General features: G+C 40.5%; 1 pseudogene; it reads right to left on the bottom strand.

The window, feature by feature from the left end:
• Positions 1–10,571: 10,571 nt before the first annotated feature.
• Positions 10,572–17,799, bottom strand: part of LOC141271596 (mitogen-activated protein kinase kinase kinase 8 pseudogene) — a 30,056-nt pseudogene continuing 22,828 nt past the window's right edge.

The following is a 17,799-nucleotide window of genomic DNA, read 5'->3' as shown; positions in this document are numbered from 1 at the left end:
AGCTCTGAAAAAATATTTGGGCATGTAGCAGTGTGTGGGACTTGTTCTATTAGTCCATCTATACTAACCTCCACCAGGTTGCCAATTAAAAATAATTTTTATCTGCATCTAGCTCTGAAAAAATATTTGGGCTTCTAGCAATGTGTGGGACTAGTTCTATTAGTCCATCTATACTAACCTCCACCAGGTTGCAAATTAAAAATAATTTTTATCTGCATTTAGCTCTGAATAAATATTTGGGCTTTTAGCAGTGTGTGGGACTTGTTCTATTAGTCCATCAATACTAACCTCCACCAGGTTGCAAATTAAAAATAATTTTTATCTGCATCTAGCTCTGAAAAAATATTTGGGCTTGTAGCAGTGTGTGGGACTTGTTCTATTAGTCCATCTATACTAACCTCCACCAAGTTGTAAATTAAAAAAATTTTTTATCTGCATCTAGCTCTGAAAAAATATTTGGGCTTGTAACAGTGAGTGGGACATGTTCTACTAGTCCATCTACACTTACCTTTACCAGGTTGCAAATTAAAAATAATTTTTATCTGCATCTAGTTCTGCTAAAATATTTGGGCTTGTAGCAGTGTGTGGGACTGGTTCTATTAGTCCATCTATACTAACCTCCACCAGGTTGCAAATTAAAAATAATTTTTATTTTCATCTAGTTCTGAAAAAATAATTGGGCTTGTAGCAGTGTGTGGGACATGTTCTATTAGTCCATCTATACTAACCTCCAACAGGTTGCAGAGTAAAACTAATTTTTATCTGCATCTAGCTCTGAAAAAATATTTGGGCTTGTAGCAGTGTGTGGGACTTGTTCTATTAGTCCATCAATACTAACCTCCACTAGGTTGCAAATTAAAAATAATGTTTATCTGCATCTAGCTCTGAAAAAATATTTGGGCTTGTAGAAGTTTGTGGGACTTGCTCTATTAGTCCATCTATACTAAACTCCACCAGGTTGCAAAATAAAAATATTTTTTATCCGCATCTAGCTCTGAAAAAATATTTGGGCTTGTAGCAGTGTGTGGGACTTGTTCTATTAGTCCATCTATACTAACCTCCACCAGGTTGCAAATTAGAAATAATTTTTATCTGCATCTAGCTCTGAAAAAATATTTGGGCTTGTAGCAGTGTGTGGGACTTGTTCTATTAGTCCACCTATACTAACCTCCACCAGGTTGCAAATTAAAAATAATTTTTATCTGCATCTAGCTCTGAAAAAATATTTGGGCTTCTAGCAGTGTGTGGGACTTGTTCTATTAGTCCATCTATACTAACCTCCACCAGGTTGCAAATTAGAAATAATTTTTATCTGCATCTAGCTCTGAAAAAATATTTGGGCTTGTAGCAGTGTGTGGGACTTGTTCTATTAGTCCACCTATACTAACCTCCACCAGGTTGCAAATTAAAAATAATTTTTATCTGCATCTAGCTCTGAAAAAATATTTGGGCTTCTAGCAGTGTGTGGGACTTGTTCTATTAGTCCATCTATACTCACCTCCACCAGGTTGCAAACTAAAAATAATTTTTATCCGCATATAGCTCTGGAAAAATATTTGGGCTTGTAGCAGTGTGTGGGACTTGTTCTTTTAGTCCATCTATACTAACCTCCACCAGGTTGCAAATTAAAAATAATTTTTATCTGCATCTAGCTCTGAAAAAATATTTGGACTTCTAGCAGTGTGTGGGACTTGTTCTCTTAGTCCATCTATACTAACCTCCAAAAGGTTGCTTATTAAAAATAATTTTTATCTGCATCTAGCTCTGAAAAAATATTTGGGCTTGTAGCAGTGTGTGGGACTTGTTCTATTAATCCATCTATATTAACCTCCACCAGGTTGCAAATTTAAAATAATTTCTATCTGCATCTAGCTTTGAAAAAATATTTGGGCTTGTAGCAGTGTGTAGGACTTGTTCTATTAGTCCATCTATACTAACCTCCACCAGGTTGCAAATTAAAAATAATTTTTATCTGCATCTAGCTCTGAAAAAATATTTGGGCTTGTAGCAGTGTGTGGGACTTGTTCTATTAGTCTATCTATACTAACCTCGACCAGGTTGCAAATTAAAAATAATTTTTATCTGCATCTAGCTCTGTAAAAATATTTGGGCTTGTAGCAGTGTGTGGGACTTGTTCTATTAGTCCATCTATACTAACCTCCACCAGGTTGCAAATTAAAAATCATTTTTATCTGCGTCTAGCTCTGAAAAAATATTTGGGCTTGTAGCAGTGTGTGGGACTTGTTCTAATAGTCCATCAATACTAACCTCCACCAGGTTGCAAATTAAAAATAATTTGTATCTTCATCTAGCTCTGAAAAAATATTTGGGCTTGTAGCAGTGTGTGGGGCTTGTTCTATTAGTCCATCTATACTAACCTCCACCAGGTTGCAAATTAAAAATAATTTTTATCTGCATCTAGCTCTGAAAAATATTTGGGCTTGTAGCAGTGTGTGGGACTTGTTCTATTTGTCCATCTATACTAACCTCCACCAGGTTGCAAATTAAAAATAATTTTTATCTGCATCTAGCTCTGAAAAAATATTTGGCTTGTAGCAGTGTGTGGGACTTGTTCTATTAGTTCATCTATACTAACCTCCACCAGGTTGCAACTTAAAAATAATTTTTATCTTCATCTAGCTCTGAAAAAATCTGTGGGCTTGTAGCAGTGTGTGGGACATGTTCTATTAGTCCATCTATACTAACCTCCACCAGGTTGAAAATTAAAAATTATTTTTATCTGCATCTAGTTCTGAAAAAGTAATTGGGCTTGTAGCAGTGTGTGGGACTTGTTTTATTAGTCCATCTATACTAACCTCCACCAGGTTGCAAATGAAAAATAATTTTTATCTGCATCTAGCTCTGAAAAAATATTTGGCCTTGTAGCAGTGTGTGGGACTTGTTCTATTTCTCCATCTATACTAACCTCCACCAGGTTGCAAATTAAAAATAATTTTTATCTGTATCTAGCTCTTAAAAAATATGTGGGCTTGTAGCAGTGTGTGGGACTTGTTCTATTAGTCCATCTATACTAACCTCCACCAGGTTGCAAATTAAAAATAATGTTTATCTGCATCTAGCTCTGAAAAAATATGTGGGCTTGTATCAGTGTGTCGGACTTGTTCTATTAGTCCATCTATACTAACCTCCACCAGCTGTGTATGTAATAAAATTGTTTTACTGCATCTAACCCATCCAATACTTTTGGGCTAATACCACAGTTTGGTCATTCAGCTCTGCTCGGTTCCCATCCATTTTTTGTGCAATCAACTCCAGAGTTGTCAATTTGTTAGCAACCAAAATGAGTAGAAAAAGGCCTGCTGCTGGTGGAAAGCGGAATCGGCTTGTTGGGAAGGGAAAAAAAGGTTGTGTCCATGGGATAGGTGTTAAAGCAACAGTAACATCTGCAGAAGAAAGACCGTCTTCCAGCCTAACTAAGATGTCTACTTCTTTTAGCGGACAATGTGATACGATCCCTTCCTTACGGCCATGCCAATCGCTACAAATTCCAGATGAGGCACAAAAACAGCAGGTGCTTCAACGGATATCAAGTGCATCTTTAAGTGGGCTCTCCTCCAGCTCAACTTCAACATCACAAATACTCCAGTCCTCAGAGGTGTCACCCCAATCGCACTTGCTTCCTCACAGCTCCCAAGTCTCCAGCTGCCCGTCTGAGTATGGGGTAGAACAGATGGTTGAGTCTGCAGAGCTGTTTACTCATACTATAGCCTGGGAATCAGAGGTTGGCTCCAGAGCTTCTGTGAATCCAGACGAGGAAATGATCTGCACTGATGCCCAGAATCTTTATGAGTCAGATCCAGGACCAGACGCAGAAGGTTCTGACCATAATGTAGACCCTCTTTCCCAAACTGTAACTCCTGTTGGTGGGGACAATGAGGAAGACAATGATGAGACTCAAATACCTGATTGGAGCGACAACTTGAGTTTTTTGTCATTGCAGGAAGAGGTTGGCTCTGAGGACGACGGGTGTGATAACACACAGGGTGATGATGACGAGGTTGGATATCCCACTTACTGTCAACCCACAGTCAGCCAGTCGATGAGGTCAGCAGAGGAGGTGGAGGAGGATGCTAGCGACGACGAGGTCAGGTTGCGCCTTCCTGGACAGAGACGTAGTACTGGAAGCACGTCAACAACTGCATCCTCAAACACAACTCTGCCTCTGACCTCAAGTCGTGGTGGCTCTTCAGGTCGCATGGGTACTAAGCCTTGCATAGCCTGGGCATTTTTTCAGATCGATAAGGATGACCCAACTCGTGTTATCTGTTAAATTTGTCAGCAAAAGCTAAGTAGAGGCCAAGAAATACATAGTTTGAGTACTTCATGCATGTACTGGCACTTGGATATGAAGCATAAGTTGCAGTGGAAAGCTCGCTGTGCTACAATGTGGCCTAGCCGGCTGTGCCAACCATCGTCTGCCACATCTAGTGCATCTGCGGCCTCTGCATCCTCTGTGACTGGGGGGACATCGTTTTCTTTGGAGGTGTAAACACCAGCTGGTGCTCAGCGCTGTCCGACATCGATAGCACCACCTTTGGATCAAGGAAATCTAACATATCCGCCTGCATCTTTCTCACAGACCGGCAGTTTACCGGGGACACCCTTCTCAACCCCGTCTAAGCCAGCCCTCGGTCCCTCAGATGTGGACAAGTAAAAGACCATTTCCTCCTAGCCATGAGAAAGCTAAGAGGTTGAATTTCACCATCTGCCAGCTCTTGGCTACAGAAATTCTGCCTTTCTGCCTGGTGGACACAGAGGATTTTCGAGACCTTATGTCCGTCGCAGTGCCCCAGTACCAGATGCCCAGTCGGCACTACTTCTCAAAGAAAGGTGTGCCTGCGCTCCACCAGCATGTCGCACACAACATCACCGCTTCTTTGAGAAACTCTGTGTGTGACAGGGTGCATTTCACCACAGACACTTGGACGAGTAGGCATGGACAGGGGCGTTACAGGTCTCTGACTGGGCACTGGGTAACTATGGTGATGGCAGGACAAGGGGCTACTGTCCAAGTCTTGCCGTCCCCACGAGTTGTGCGTCAATCCTCTTTATCTCGAAGACGCGCGGTCCACGTGAGGGTACCCTGACTGCACAGCTTCTGGCCTAGGAAATTTCTCCTTATAGAATGAATTATGTATTTATTACTTACCTTCTTCTACGCTTGCCAGGTACGCATTATGATAAAATAGTTCCATTCCTGAATCCCTCTATTTTTTCTTACTTTGACTGAACTAGAGATAATAATGGCCATTTAGTGTCCCCTTTTGGCATTTGATATGGTGAATGAATATCTGAGTCGCTGACATATGGCACTCGGATAGTATGGGTTATGGGTCTCTTATGAGGTACTGCATAGTGTTTTAAACTATATATATATATATTTGTTGTATGTATTACCATATGGATATTATTATGAACACTGTGCTGTGGTCAGTGGGAGATCCCCCCTATCAGTCTATTATATGAAGGACTATTTATTTTTGCTGTGGTGCCTTAGACCCCACATAATGTGGACCGTTTTGTCCCTTCAGTGAGATGGTTATCCAACACGATATGTGCTTTTTTTGCACTTTTGCATTGTGCCTGATACTGATCATGGAGTAAACTTTTTATACTATTTATGAATAAAAGTTATATTTTATCAATATTTTGGGTTGATATGGTTGTGTTTTTTTCTTCAATTATTTATATATTTTGAGCGACTTAACCAATACTTCCACTAATAGGTGCTAGCCACTGAGCATTATATGTGATCTTGAATATCCACCGATTGAGAAACTTATATTGGACCACCTGTAGTTTGGACACTTAATTTTTTCAAAGGAAATGCTTCGGGCCCCTGGGACACTCAGTGAAGAGCATCGGGAGGCACCCCAAGGCACAGGGGCTGGGATTGGCGGTAGGACGCCCTACGGTGGACCGCCAAGCTCAATCCTTATAAAAGCTTTTTAACTGCAGCAGCTTTAGTGGACGCTACTGGAGCTGGAATTCCCGCAGCTGCTGGCATCAGACTTGCCCTCCAATAGATCCTTGTAAAAGGATTTAAAGTGTACTCATTCAAATTAGAGAGACAATTTAAATTACAAAGCTTAGACCTGCATCCACCGCAGGGGGGCTCGCTCGACCCACCAGCGGACAGGCACCAGTATTGGGAGAAGGGGGCTGGCCGTCAGGGTCCACCGCAGCTCTGGCACAAACCCGACAACACGGAGGTCGCATGGGAAGGAACGGACTGTTCATGTCGGCTTCGCACTTTTTTGGTTTTAGAATGGCATGACATGCCTATATCTGTGTCTCCCCCTCCTTTTACTCCTCCACCTCTTTTCTTTTCGCATGACTATATGTACTTGTCACTTTTCCATGTGGTAGTTGTGTCTTCTGAGCAGTTTGTCAGCTTTTGGACACCTTTGAAGTGTTTTCTATGTGTTTTCTATGTGTTCCTATGTGTTTTTGTTTGCTTGCCATTGGTTTTAACAGTGTTTGAAGGTGTTCGACGAACAGTTCGACGAACAGTTTGGCGAACATACGGGTGTTCGACGAACCGAACCGAACTCGAATACTACTGGGGTGGCTCAACACTATTCATCACCCTCCTTTATTCGTAACAGATTGTATGCCCCCCGGAGATCAATTTTAGAGAACCACTTGGTCCCCACTAACTGGTTAAACAAGTCAGGAATTAACGGCAATGGGTAGGAATTGCGTACGGTAATTTTATTAATTTCGCGAAAGTCCAGACATGGACGTAAACCGCCGTCCTTTTTTTTAACAAAAAAATATCCAACAGCCACAGGTGACTTAGAAGGTCTAATGTGACCAGCAGCCAAGTTCGTCTGTATGTATTCCTCCAAGGCCTTTCTCTCAGGGATAGTCAGATTAAATAAGCGACTCTTGGGAAGAGTAGCTCCTGGAACCAACTCAATGGTGCAATCATAGTCCCTATGAGGAGGTAAAAGTTGCGACTCCTTCTCTGATAAAACCTTCCAAAAATCCTGAATAAGTACAGGTAATTCCCCTTTTTCCACAGCCGCAATGCGACCGTTACAACACTTATCATAGCACTTAGGACTCCATGACTTAATCTCATTAGTAGACCAGTCCAGTAAAGGATTGTGCAGTTTTAACCAAGGCAAACCTAAAACTACTGGAGAAGGTAAATTATTTAATACCACTAAATCCAAATTTTCCTGGTGAATACCATTGATAGTGAGGGGAAATTCAGCAACCTTGTGAGTAATACATTTCAAAGGAGTGTTGTCAATAGCAATCACAAAAATAGGTGATGACAAAGGTTTGGATTCCAATTTAAGTTTTTCCAAAAACCCCTTATCAATCACATTAAGTGTTGAACCACAATCCACAAATACCTGAAATTCAATCAAATCTTCCTGCAATAAGGTACTCCCTGAAAGAAATACTCCCTTAGAATTCAAACAAGCAATACGGGCGTAACTGACCTTTTTTTTCTTTGCTTAAACGAAGCTCACAGTTCTTAATTAAATGGTCAGATTTACCACAGTAAAAACACAATCCCTGGGAAAACCTGCGGTCTCTTTCCTGACACCGGAGTGACATCACCACAACCTCCATCGGTTCTCCGCCGTCCGAGCAGACCCTCTGAGGACTAGGAGCTGCCATTGCAGGAATTTTCTCATCATTAACCCTGGCATGCAGACTCCTGTCCACACGTATAGCTAATTGCATGGCCTCTTGCAATGTCACAGGTGCAGGAAATGCAATCAGCAGATCTTTAACCCTTTCACTTAGACCGGCAAGAAACGAACATTTTAGCGCCGAATCATTCCATTTCACTTCTGAAGACCACCTTCTGAAGTGTGTACAATAATTTTCAACATCACCTGACCCCTGCTTCAAACGTCTCAGTTCTGTCTCAGCAGATGAGACTCGATCAGGATCGTTATACAATAATCCCATAGCAAAAAAAAATCCTCCACTGATCTAAAATACGGATCATTAGGTTGGAGAGAAAAGGCCCACCCCTGTGGTTCCTTATGCAAAAGTGACATGATAAACCCAATGCGCTGTGATTTATTCCCAGAGGACCTGGGTCTCAAACGAAAATATAATAAACAAGCATTTTTAAAGGAAAAAAAATCTTGTTGTTTACCATCAAAAATATCAGGCAGTCTTACCTTTGGTTCCATAAAATGCGCTCCAGGACAGCTACTCACGTGTTGCTGGAGATCGGCCACTTCTAGAGACAATCCCTGCAGGCGTTGAGCCAACTCTTGAACAGACACCATACTGATCCCAGGATTTCTTTCCAAGTTTAGTTTGGGCTGGACTTACTGTTATGATCTGCTACAAGAACTAAGGAAAGAAAGGGAATCTGTCCCTACAATAAGACTAAGCTGATTCCCTACATTGCAGCGGGCGACCTGTTCCTTGTGAACAGACACGCCTTCGTCCTCAGCTAGTCTGAGCACAGTACTATAGAATAAAGGGAGGGGTCCCTAAAAGAACTAAGGACTGGGACTAAATTGGACACCTCCTAGCAGATGTTCTAGCGGAGCAAATAGACAAACAGGCAAAAAGTACTTAGAGGTCCAAAGGACCAAACGAACTAGAGATAGGTACAAAAGCACCTGGCTAAATAGAGTGTCAAATAACACTGAAGTCCAGCAAAGCCAGAAGGGCGGAGCTGGAATAAATAGGCAGCAGGTCACGAGACCAAAATAAAAAAAAAACTAACAGGAGAGTTCTAACACAGATAAGCAGATTTTAAGGGACTCAGAAAGAGGATACCAGGGATCCAATGGCTGTATGTCCTCACGGACAGAAATGAGCAGGGAGGATGGGAAATTTTGAAAAATTAGATTCTGAAAGTACAATTGTTAACAATCCCTAAAAGAGGGAAGAATAGGAATCATTTAAGGAAACCAGGATGTATGAACACAGAACTTAAAAACATGCTAAAAAGGAAGAAAGAAATGTATATCAAATGAAAAGAGGGAGGCATATCTAAAGAAAAATATACTGCAGTCTGCAGAACCTTCAGGGCACGAATCAGATTAGCTAAAGCTGATAATGAATTAAGGCTTGCAATCGATGTCAAAAGCAGTAAGAAAGGATTTTGGGGGGTATGTCAAAAGTAAAAGAAAAGATGCTATAGGATTTTTACTGGATGAAAATGGTAAAGTGGCAAAAAATAATTAGTCATGTCAGACTACCTTAATTTCTTTCCATGACAGAATCAATGAATGGGTGGATCAGGGAAACATAATAGATATAGTATATCTTGACATCAGCAAAGCATTAGACAAAGTATCTCATACCATTCTTATTGTAAAAATGACCAACTATGGAATGGACAAGGCAATTGTTAGGTGGATTCATAACTGGCTTAGTGATCGGACCGAAAGAGTGGTCATAAATGGTTGTACATCCAGTTGGAAGATTGTCTCAAGTGGGGTACCACAAGACTCTGTCCTAGGCCCTGTTTTGTTCAACATCTTTATCAATGATTTAGATGAAGGAGTTGAGGGTAAACTTATTAAATTTGCTGATGACACAAAGCTAGGAGGGATAGCCAATACTAGTGAAGAGAGAGAGGATTCAAAAAGATCTAAACAAAGTGGAACTGTGGCCAGCAACTAACAGAATGGTTTTTAACAAGGAGAGATGCAAAGTCCTACATCTGGGCAAGAAAAATGAAAAAAACATATACAGAATGGGAGGAATAGGGCTAAGCAACAGCACACGTGAATAATACTTGGGTATACTAATATATCAAAGACTGAACATGAGTCAACAGTGTGATGCAGCAGCAAAAAAGAAAAACACAATTCTGAGTTGCATTAACAGAAGCATAGAGTCTAGATCACATGAAGTAATTATCCCCCTCTACTCCTCTTTAGTTATACCTCATCTGGAATAGTGTGTCAAGTTCTGGGCACCACATCTTAAAAAAGACATGAATAAACTGGAGCAATTTCAGAGAAGAGCGACCAAAATGGTTAACGATCTGCCGACAATGTCCTATGAGGAATGGTTAGAGGATTTGGGAATATTTAGCTTGCAAAAGAGAAGACTGAGAAAAGACTTAATAGCTGTCTACAAATATCTCAAGGACTGTCACATTGTAAAGGGACCAGCTTTATCCTCATTTGCACAAAGAAAGACTAGAAGCAATGGGCTAAAACTGAATGGGAGAAGATACTGATTAGATATTAGCAAAAACTTTTTGACACTGAGGGTGATTAACGAAGGGAACAGGCTGCCACGGGAAGTGGTGAGTTCTCCTTCAATGTTTAAGTAAAGTAAGAGCCACAGTATTTTTTTTAAAAACCTACAAAAAAAAATAAAAAAATAATAATAATAATAAAATACCATTATTGCCAAACATATACAGGGCCAATTTTTGGGAATTCCGCCCACACTTAGCATTAGATATTTGAGGGTTTTCTTTTTTAATAGCTTATTATTGTTTATTAGTATTTCTTTTATTTTAACTATTTATTTATTATTTTACTTCACATATTTCCCTTTGAACTGGGGATGGTTAAAAAAAAAAACATTTCTACCTCCTCTTGTTGGTGCGCAGCTATTTTTTTTAGATGACTGAAGAATAAAACCTCTTAGCGGCCACAGCAAAAACATATAAGAACTGTCGTTAAAGTGGGATCCGTTTTGATCCACTAATGTTGGAAACTTTGGCGTAGATGTGAGCCGAGCCGCAAGTAAAGTAATGTATATTGTGCAAAAGTAGTAAAGTGTGTGGAAGTTTTTTTCTATATTCTTATTTTACAGTTTTACCCCCCATATTCGTCGATTTTGCTCTTTCGATACAAAGCAGCTTTTCTTAACAGTTCTATACAAAATATAAAGTCAGAATTTAATCGATGTTCCTTCATTTCCTTCTGATATCAGTCATTTTTCTCCTTCATTTATTGACATTCATAGTCCACAGTAGGTGGCCCGCAAACAAGGTTAAAATATCCAGCAAGAGCGCCCAGGTCAATGGATAGAGATCGCTGTCTTCTCTGCTGCTCCGACTCCTCGCTTGTGTACAAAGAAGAATCTGTAATGTTTTCTGGGAGGTCGACCTCCTTTTTAGCAATCTCTTCCTTTCCAGCAATGCTGTATCCAGGCTCTGGCGGCGAGGCTGGTCCTCCGGGGGTGGGTTCAGGGCCTCGTGTTTCAGTAGGTTTGCCGCAGTAGGTCGCTGCGTTGGATTCTTATCCAGCACTGAAGACAAAAAGTCTCTCATGACGGGACTGCAGTCTTCAGCAATGTCCTCTAATGGGGGAGCTTGTTTGTGTATAATATACAGATAAGAGGGGTATGCTGATCGAGGATATCGCTTCACCCAGGGAGGATTTCCTGTCTGCGTGTGAATGATCGTAGCGCCCATGCTATAAATATCAGCTTTAGTTGAATGTCCTCTGCAGAGTTCTCCTTCAATGGAAGTATTCAAACAGAGGCTGGACAGACATCTGTCTGAGATGGTTTAGTGAATCTTGCAATGAGCAAGGGGTTGGACCAGATGACCCTGAAGGTCCCCTCCAACTCTAACATTCTATGATTCTATGAGAATAGCGATACATTTTGCCTTCACTTCATGATCCTAGTAGACTGATCTATGAGACCTCCATCAAGAAGACTCATAATTGGCAGGAGTCCCAGAGATTGTACTTCTACCAATCATTAAGTGGTGACAAATATAATAGAAACTAGAAAGATAATGAGCACCATAGGGTCTTATCCGAGTTAAAAAGGAAAAATAAAAAACAGATTATGCTCACCTAAAGAGACTATGAAAGTCATACAACCTGATATGGCTGAATAAATTGGTTCCTGCAGACGCATAGAATGAAGTAATATGTGGAATTGGAAGAAATGGGGATAAATCCGCGCTGCCAGTAGTACAGGATATAGTAGGAGACCGAGGAAGTTTATTTGTCAATGCATTTTGAAGTACACATGCTTCTTCTTCAGTACATACCACAGTGGTACCGTCTCCCAGTGACCCAATGATATGACATCAAACACTTAATAAGATGGAAATACCCCTTTAAAGCTGCACTGTACAAAAAAACGTAATTGAACTATTTTAATCTAAAAAATGGTGTTGTTGATGATTAGGAAAAAAAAGGCTCCTTTCAAGTAGAAAAAGTGCCACATTTGTCACACATCATGGGTTGGATTGACTTAGCTACAGAAAAGTTAATAGATGAGGCTGGTTAAAGTCTCTATGAAAAAAGACAATAGATTTCTTTAGTACTAGATTTCTAGAAATGGGACATCGATCTGATAATTTATTCTGGTTCCCATAACTGGAACTGGAGAGGAGTTTTTTTTTAACATAATAGACATCCAGTAGACATCCACATCATAGGGGATTTTTGCCTTGATCAACATGGCAGGATTGGGTTGGACTTCATGGACTGGTACAATTTTTAGCCTTCCTAACAATCTCCAATCTTTGCACTTTATGGCAGTGTAAGACTTCTTTAAGTCTGTCTGCTTATAAATCATATCATGAATTAAACACGCTGCAGAATAAATCTCGACAAAGTTTTCTGGGCTAAGCTGAATGCTTTTAAAGGTTAAAGAGAAGGTGAAAATGCCCACTCTAATCAGGTGCACAAGGAAGTGGAAATGCATAATTAAGCAGATGTTACATAGTGTAAATTCAATCAGGGGTCTTCGGAAGGTGAGTCCCCTAATGGGACCATGTGCTTCCAAATGTGTATTAATTAGCTGCCGAGCACCCCACAAATCACCTACATGACAGGAGGCTCAAGGTGATGCACTTTTAAGCACAAAAACATCAGCTCTCCAAACAAGTGTTTATGTGTTGCTTCCATTAAGACCTTATTATGGAAAGTTATACAACATGTCGGCATTATTAATTTACAGAAATCCATATATATGGCCATAGATTACTTTCATAGACTACAGTTTCGTATGCACTGATGCTTGGCCCTGTCAGAAATAAAAGGCAGAAAACTGTACCATCTACAAACATGCATTTGATTTTCAAGGTTATCAGGTAGGTTAATGGGAAGAGACAGCAGAATCTTTCCTACTATACAATATCTATGGGGGAGTGGTGGGTAAAGCAGATGGCTGCATTATTTAGACACGTTTATCAGTTATTTAGAAGGTCATGTGTCCAAGTCAGCCAATAGGAGAATTAGAGGAGGGTCAGGGGAAAAGGTCTTGAGGTCTATCACAGCTTGGTGCAGGAATACAGATGGACTCAGTTCTGGCGCAACCTTACTTTTACTCCAGATGGAAAATAACTCTTAGCAATTATAGGCCATGGTGCTTAATTTGGCAGTTACAGGCTTTAGTGCACAGTTTAGAGGTTACTGTAAATGCTTACCAAAACAACTTTAGGGATGCAGGAACATGGGGACCTCCTTTCCTCTGTTTGACAGTTAGAAGATTATCTACTCCACAAACCACCACCTTGTCTTGGTAGTGCTGCAGCGCATTCTAATCCAAAATACAGACTATTCGCAAGGGAAAAAAGTAACAAGAGCAACACACATACAATATGTGTACAACCACATTTGTACATATAAACATAACAAACTCAAAGAAATTACTGAGTGGTCTCTAAGCTAAGCTTGATGGAGAGATGTTGGTGTATGCTCATACATATTATCATGCTGTTCTGCTGATGTGTGCCTATTTGGATAATATTCTTGTCTATTTTCTTAGGTTTCCCCTATTCTTTTCTGGTATATCTGGTGTACCAACACACACTTATAAACTTTTTCATATAGGTTAGGATACAAACTTATATTATGCCACTTTTACACAAAACAATGTATGTTGAGTTTTCCTGAAGTTGGAAGGTTTGGAAATTGACCAGGAGAATAGCTCTGTGTTTCTGTGAATAAGCAGGTGTGTACATAGTCCTCCGCCATCATAACCCAATTTTTCTTAATTGTAAAAGACAAAGAACAACAATACTCAATTTGCAGCTCGCTATCTAACTGCTGGAGTCCATCATCCTGTGCTTCATGCATCATCTTCAGCTTTTCCATCATCTTCCATAACATAGCAGGCCTCAGAATTCATAATGTGCATCATACGAAGTTCTAACTAGACCAAGCAGGTAACAACGATCAGCAATCATGCATGGAGGACCAGGGGAGGAGTCCTGAGGAGATAATTTGCATATTCCCACTGCATTTTGGGGTAAGTGAAGAGTCTCCGCGAGCTCAAAGAACACTGGATTTTGGCTGTTGGAGCTGAAAAGAGGACATCGGTAAACCAGGGGAGGAGTCCTGAGGAGATAATTTGCATATTCCCACTGCATTTTGGGGTAAGTGAAGAGTCTCCGCGAGCTCAAAGAACACTGGATTTTTGCTGTTGGAGCTGAGAAGAGGACATTGGTAAACCAGGGGAGGAGTCCTGAGGAGATAATTTGCATATTCCCACTGCATTTTGGGGTAAGTGAAGAGTCTCTGCGAGCTCAAAGAACACTGGATTTTGGCTGTTGGAGCTGAAAAGAGGACATCGGTAAACCAGGGGAGGAGTCCTGAGGAGATAATTTGCATATTCCCACTGCATTTTGGGGTAAGTGAAGAGACTCCGCGAGCTCAAAGAACACTGGATTTTGGCTGTTGTAGCTGAAAAGAGGTCATCGGTAAACCATTTTGAAGCTTTTTTTTTAAGCTTTTTTCACTGTTTTCAGAACATTAACAATAAGATCATGGAAGAGTCCAGGAGCCATTTGGTGAGCTGCATATCCTGCTACATGTTCACAGACTTGCCAGTGGAAAAGCCAAACTTCACATGCCAGAAATGCAAGCTTGTGTTCCTGTTGGAGGAAAAGTTGCGAAATCTAGAAGAGAGGTTAACTACCTTGAAAATCATTAAGGAAGGTGAAGAGTTCTTAGACAGAGCAGAATTATCTCTTCATGATTCAGAAAGAGAAGAAATTCGAACTGCACCTGACGAAACAGAGGAATGGAAGCATGTGACCCAGAGAAGCAGGAGGACCGAGAGGCAGTCAGCACCCATACTGCTCAGGAACCAGTACCAGGCTCTCACGCAGGAGAACCATGAAGAAATACAGCAAAATAAGACTTTGCCAGCAATGAATAACCTTGTAAGCCCTCAGAATCCTCCTGGATGGAGAAAGAAGAATGTTGTGAAGAAAAAACGGAGAGTGGTGGTCATGGGGGATTCCCTGTTAAGAGGAACAAAGGCCGCTATCTGCAGACCAGACATAACTTCAAGAGAAATGTGCTGTCTTCCAGGAGCAAAAATTAAAGATGTGTCTGACAGGATATCAAGACTCTTCAGAGCTACAGATCACTACCCATTCCTGCTAATACATGTGGGGACAAATGACACCGCAGGAAAGGACCTGGAAACCATCTGCAGTGACTTTGAAGACTTAGGCAAGAAAGTGAAAGAATTGGGAGTGCAGGTGGTCTTCTCATCCATCCTCCCAGTGGATGACCATGGAACAATGAGGTGGAATAAGATTCTACAGGTGAACAACTGGCTACATCGATGGTGCCGTCAACAAGGATTTGGATTTCTGGATCACGGAATGAATTACCTATACGATGGACTACTTGCTAGAGATGGGGTGCACCTTACGAAGACTGGAAAACATGTATTTGAAAGTCGCCTTGCTACACTCATCAGAAGAGCTTTAAACTAGAACAATGTGGGAAGGGAAGCAAAAGGCCAGAAAAAACCATACAGCTGACAAATACTATTGAGATCTCTGCTACTGGAAGTGGAAAAGAAGAACAAAGACAAAAAAATCTAAATAATAAAAATATGGGAGGAAGAGAAACCAATCACAAACTAAAATGTTTTTATACAAATGCACAAAGCATGGGCAACAAACAAGGAGAATTGGAACTATTAATGCAGGAAAAGGAATATGATGTCATTGGAATCACTGAAACTTGGTGGGACGATACACATGATTGGAATAAAAGGCTAAAAGGATACAACTTATTTGCAAGAAACAGACTTGATAAACGAGGAGGAGGTGTTGAATTGTATGTTAGAAAAGCGTATATCTGCACAGAGATTGAAGCTTCAGAGAATGGGAGTTCTGTGGAAACTGTTTGGGTAAGAATACAAGGAGAGAACAACGGAAAGGACACCATTGTAGGCATTTACTACAGGCCACCTGGGCAAGCTGAAGATATGGATGAACTCTTTATGTATCAAATGACCAAGTTCTCCAAAAAATATGACGTAGTGGTCATGGGAGATTTCAACTATCCAGACATTTGTTGGGAATCTCTCTCAAGTAAAACTAACAGGTCAAGCAAATTCTTATCCTCTCTTGCTGACAACTTTATCTTCCAAAAGGTAGGGGAGAAAACAAGGGGATCTGCTACTTTGGATCTAATCCTTATAAACAGGGAGGAAATGGTTGAGGAGGTAAAGGTGGCTGGGACCCTAGGAGGCAGCGATCATGCTATTATAGAATTTTGGATAACTAGAGGAGGAAGACATGTGAAGACTCAAACTTCAAGGTTAGATTTTAGAAAGGCAGATTTTAAGAGACTCAGAAAGAGAATAGAAGGGATCCAATGGCTGGATGTCCTTAAGGACAAAAATGTCCAGGAAGGATGGGAAATTTTTAAAAATGAGATTCTCAAAGCACAATCGTTAACAATCCCAAAAAGTAGGAAGAATGGGAAGCATTTAAGGAAACCAGGATGGATGAACACAGAACTTAAACACATGCTAAAAAGAAAGAAAGAAAGAAATGTTTATTAAATGGAAAGAGGGAGGCATATCTAAAGAAGATTATAATGCAGTCTGCAGATCCTGCAGGGCACGTATCAGGTTAGCTAAAGCTGACAATGAATTAAGGCTTGCAAGAGATGTCAAAAGCAATAAAAAAGGATTTTGGGGGTATGTCAAAAGTAAAAGAAAAGTCAAAGATGCTATAGGATTTTTACAGGATGAAAATGGAGAAATGGTAAGAGAGGATGTTGAGAAGGCCGAACTTTTTAATTCCTATTTTGCATCTGTTTTCTCTCAGAAAGAAAATGTAACATCAACTGATCTTCACTGTCCTTTTAAAGGAATAGAGGAATCCAAGTTATCTATAAAACATAAAGATTGTGAGGGAATATTTAGCTAACATAAATGAGTTCAAGTCTCCAGGTCCAGATGAATTACACCCCAGAGTACTGAAGGAGATCGTAGAAGAAATTTTAGAACCACTCTCCATAATCTTTGAAGATTCTTGGAGAACAGGAGAAGTCCCAGAAGACTGGAGAAGAGCAAATGTTGTTCCTATCTTCAAAAAGGGGAAGAAGGTGGACCCAGGGAACTATAGGCCGGTGAGTCTGACTTCTATACCAGGAAAGATCTTTGAACAAATTATTAAACAACATGTATGTAAGTACATGGATAAGAATGAAGTGATTAACCAGAGTCAGCATGGGTTTGTAACTAACAAGTCATGTCAGACTAACTTAATTTCCTTCTATGACAGAATCACTGACTGGGTGGATCAGGGAAATGCTGTAGATATAGTATATCTTGACTTCAGCAAAGCATTTGACAAAGTATCTCACACCATCCTTATTGAAAAAATGACCAAGTATGCAATGGACCAGGCAACTGTTAGGTGGATTCATAACTGGCTTAGTGATCGGACTCAAAGGGTGGTTGTAAATGGCTTCACATCCAGCTGGATGAATGTCTCAAGTGGGGTACCACAGGGCTCCGTCCTGGGACCTGTATTGTTCAACATCTTTATCAATGATTTAGATGAAGGAATTGAGGGTAAACTGATTAAATTTGCTG

Source organism: Phyllobates terribilis, unplaced genomic scaffold, assembly GCF_046119375.1.
Source record: "Phyllobates terribilis strain yellow unplaced genomic scaffold, ASM4611937v1 Scaffold_1__5_contigs__length_1240528914, whole genome shotgun sequence".
Lineage (NCBI taxonomy): Eukaryota > Metazoa > Chordata > Amphibia > Anura > Dendrobatidae > Phyllobates > Phyllobates terribilis.
This window is presented reverse-complemented; position numbering and strand designations above follow the sequence as displayed.